General features: G+C 43.2%; 1 long non-coding RNA gene across 1 annotated transcript; it reads left to right on the top strand.

Moving 5' to 3' along the window:
• Positions 1-3,362: 3,362 nt before the first annotated feature.
• Positions 3,363-3,902, top strand: LOC134943509 (uncharacterized). The gene is made up of 2 exons (XR_010181580.1): positions 3,363-3,508; positions 3,618-3,902. It is a non-coding gene; the product is annotated as an uncharacterized LOC134943509 (long non-coding RNA).
• The last annotated feature ends 660 nt before the right edge of the window (positions 3,903-4,562 follow it).

The following is a 4,562-nucleotide window of genomic DNA, read 5'->3' as shown; positions in this document are numbered from 1 at the left end:
GCACATCACTACATAAAATTACAACCATCCCAAGGGTCACATAAAATGAATGCCATTACCATTGTGGTATTAAGGCCTGCAACCATTACATAATGTAATCAGGCCACAAACATATCAGTAATTTTTTTTTCACAAAAACTATAGTGTAATGCTTAAAAGACACGGATATGTAAAGTTTAAACCTAAAACAAACTTCCAATCCAGAATTGCCATTAAAGCCATGTTTGTATTGTGGGGAATTGAATATTTTAATAGAGTCCCTGCTGAATGCACCTGTGCTCTAGCACGGATATCTGATACACTTCCGTTGTTAGGTGGATGATATTACAAGGAACAGTGTTTTTGTTCAGTACAAGTATGTTTACTTACCATTAATATCTTCTTTTCAAGACCCTCACATGTACTATTGCCTACACTGGTCTTCCCAGGTCCTTTTCCTGTACTCCCGCCTAGACCAGTCATCCTGGTGGAGTGTTCTGATGAGGAGGACATCATCCTGACACCACTAGTATTTGGTTGGTTCAGCTGACAACTCAGCAGCCTTCATCACGGACACCCTAAAGCAGCAGCAGCAGACCCCTCCATCGCCCACACCAACACCTCAGCGCACATCAACAGAGCAGGAAATGGCTATGTCCCTGGACTCATTCCGTCAATCCCAGGTGACATTTATGCAGACCAAAGCTGTGCAGATGAATGCCATTATTCACCAACTGCGTAAATTGAGCTATGTCACCAGAGGGATGGGGGTGGTGGGAGGGGGGGGGAGGGGGGGACCAAGGCATGTGCCTCCCCTGTTGTTTAGGGGAATTTTTTATTTTATGGCACTACGGTAACAGACCACCTCTCGTGGGACCCAAGACCGGAAGTCTCTTGCAGCATAGGAAACAGGAGACCACAGGACCATGTGTTCCACACCAGGAAGGAACTAAGAACCGCGACGCCTCCATGGGACATGGACGGTCTAGCTCTTAACAACACATCCCTCCCGAGTGGTGGACAGTGGGGACACATAAAAGGACTTGCTGCCATTGTGGTAAGAGTGTCAACAGGGTTCAGTACCTGCACACTCGCACCACCTCTCTTTCTCTCTCCATGGGGTATATTTACTAAGCTCCCGATTTTGACCGAGATGCCGTTTTTTCTTCAAAGTGTCATCTCGGTTAATCTCGGTCATTTACTAAACACTAATCACGGCAGTGATGAGGTCATTCGTATTTTTTGTGAAGTTCATGTAAAAAATTACGAATGAATACACCATCGGTCAAATTACGCCTGTTTAGAGACGAATCTCGGTCATTTACTAACCATTCGTAATTGTATTTGCTGCCGTGAAAATGCTATTGCGGCCGCATAAAATTACGAGTCGCATTTTTTGGCTAAAAAAAAACGCGCCAGCCTTTGAAAATCGCGTTTACATGTGAACTTAATTATCCATTACTCCCATCTGATTTTTTGGGCCTATAAAAGTGTTTCAGGCACATTCTGAACTACTCTCACTCTGAAATGGCTGCTGTGGTGTGTGGCAATGTTTTTTTGTTGGCTGTGGGATACGTTAGACTGCTCCATGAGGCTTCCAGGAATCAGGACCAGGTAAGTGAACATGGCCAACAGGTTGTCCAGGTACCGCGGAGGCTGCGCCAGCCTCGTTTATTTAGAGGGCGTTTAAACTTAAATGCATTGTCCGATGATAGGGTCATACAGATGTTCCGCCTAAATAGAAACAACATTTTCCACCTGTATGACCTTGTCAAACTGGGCATAGACCCTGAGACAGCACGCTCTCGCTCTGTCTCAGGCCTACACAAACTCCTGGCTGTGTTACACTTTATGGCTACTGGGAGCTTCCAGGCTGTGGCAGGCGACGTCATTGGGATCTCACAGCCCACCTTTTCAAGATATTTGATGCAGGTGAGTCTAAAAATACCTATGCGGTTCTGGCTAAGTGTTGCTTGTGTAAGTTGAAACACCACAGTATTGTAGAGAATACCTAACATGACACTCACCTTAGCTTCTTTAATGTCCACTCAGGTTTTGGATGTGTTGGAGCCACACATTAAAGCCTCAATCTGCTTCCCTACTGAGGAGTCGGAGTGGAGTGCTGTCAGGGTAGCTTTCTATGAGCTTGCAGGCATGCCCAATGTGCTTGGGGCCATAGATTGCACACACGTTCAGCTGAGATCACCTAAGGGCCGCCAGTATATCTATACTAATAGGCATCTTGATCAATCAACTAATGTCCAGGTGGTCTGTGATGCAAAATTAAAAATAATGAGTGTTGTTGCAGGTTACCCTGGTGCCTGCCATGACTCCTTCATCCTCAGTCAGTCATCGCTCTTCGAAAAATTTGAGGAGGGACAAATGCCTGATGGCTGGCTGTTGGGTATGTTGAAAATGTTATGTGTGTATGTCTTTTAACCACAGGCTAGATTTTGGAGGAGGTGTTTGAATAATCTAACATATGTCCTAATGTTGACTATATCTGTTTTTCAGGTGATGGGGGTTACGGCTGCTACTCTTGGCTCCTTACTCCATTGTCCCAACCTGATTCTCCTGCTGAACACAGTTATAATCATGCACATAAGGCTACGCGGAATGTGATAGAAAGATGTTTTGGGTTGCTGAAGTCACGTTTTCGGTGTCTTGATAAATCTGCTGGCCTTTTGTTGTATAGTCCCTCAAAGGTGACTAGGATTGTGTTCTGCTGCTGTTTTCTCCATAATCTGTGTTTAAGTCAAGATCTTGCACATGGTGAGGGAGAAATCAGTCAGCAAGCAGAGGAGTTAGAACCATCTGGTGACAGTGTGAGTACAAATGTAGGGAGGCAGGTACGGCAACAAGTGATCCTGCGTTATTTTTCAGGTAAGTTTTATTAGGCTGTAATTATCCTTCACTAAACACTTTGCTCTACTTTCTAGTGTGTGTTTTGTTACTTACTGTTTGTTGTTTATAGTGGTGTGTCCATTGTGCTTAGTTGATGCTCAAAAAACATTTACAGTCATTACCCTTGAAAAACATAGCTCCATACATACACACCAGCTTCATACATTTTGGAGACGGAGACAGGAATGTGTTTTGTATTCTAATTAATTTTTTTTTGGGTTCAAAAAGTTTACATTTATTTTTTTCTCGTGTGTGTGCTTAATGTATCCTCAATTCATATATTTTCAGACAACTAGGTTGTCTAGACCATCCACTAAGACCTTATTTTATTTAAGTAAAGCACCTTGAGCAATTGAAGACGTAACATTACATTGATTGTTGGGTAAAACATGTAAACTCCAAACAAACTAACATCATCCAAAGTCGACTGTGTATATTCTTGCTTATGTGTTTTGTTTCACAATTTAATCACCAGATAACTGAGGTGATCTGGGCTCATCACTCAGCGAACTCGCCAGTAGTGCCAGTGGTGGCTTGGGTGACACTGCCGATAGCCTTCGCCTGGGTGGGGATGATGGAGGTGCTGAATCAGAGGCAAGACGCCGGCTCTTAGTTGGCCTCCTGGGTAAGTGGGCCGAGACCTGTGATGGCCGCCTTACACGAGGTCGGCTTCCAGAAGCAGATCCTAGGTGCCAAATTTGTAAATAATATTTTGTACTTCTATGTGTTTACAGAATATGTGACTACAGTGAAGACTTACCTGCAATACCGGCATCATCATGACTGGTGTGAGGCCTGTCTGGCCGGCTGGTCTGTGTGACTGTGTAAAAAGTCACACCAACATTATTACCCTGTTTTTTTTAAAAGTACACAGTGAAAACCATTAATGTACTGTAAGCATATATTTTGTTTGGTTGCCACAACAAAATTAAGCTTAAGAGCTTCTAGATTTGTGATTTAGAGTTGAATATCAAAATGTACTTCATGTGGCACACAATAAATTTATAAGCTGAACAATTTGTGACTCACATATTGCAGAGATTCAGTCCTTTCCAGTTTAAAAATAGTGTAACGTTTTAAATTTTGGGAAGCTTTTTTTGTTTAAAATTTAAAAAAAGCTGTTTGTTTTTTACAAACAAACACACATGTTCCAGCATTAACGGCAATATTATTTTTTATTGTTAATTTTTTATGAAGAAAAAAAACACTGCACATGTTTATTTCAAACAAATACTGCAAGGAGAAAAAACAAACCAAAAAAAGTGTCCCGACCACGAACTGAAAGGGGAACCATGTTTGCCCATGGGTCACCTTTACCCGAATGCCAGAAACCCACTTTGAGTTATGCCTAAGTGGGTTTCTTCAGCCAATCAGGTAGTGCCACGTTGTAGCACTCTCCTGATCAGCTGTGTGCTCCTGTCCTCACTGACAGGCAGCACACGGCACTGTTACAATGTTGCGCCTATGCGCTACCTTGTAACCAATGATGGTAACTTTCTTCCCTGCGGTGGACCTAAAGTGACGTCACCGCAGAGCAGAAAGTTCACCGCATTGGTTAAAATGTAGCGCATATGCGCTACATTGTAACAGTGCCGTGTGCTGCCTGTCAGTGAGGACAGGAGCACACAGCTGATCAGGAGAGTGCTACAACGTGGCACTCCATGATCCCTTAACATGTG

The sequence above is a fragment of the Pseudophryne corroboree genome, chromosome 7, assembly GCF_028390025.1.
Source record: "Pseudophryne corroboree isolate aPseCor3 chromosome 7, aPseCor3.hap2, whole genome shotgun sequence".
Taxonomy (NCBI): domain Eukaryota; kingdom Metazoa; phylum Chordata; class Amphibia; order Anura; family Myobatrachidae; genus Pseudophryne; species Pseudophryne corroboree.
The sequence above is the reverse complement of the archived record's forward strand: the minus strand, read 5'-3'. Positions and strand labels throughout refer to the sequence as shown.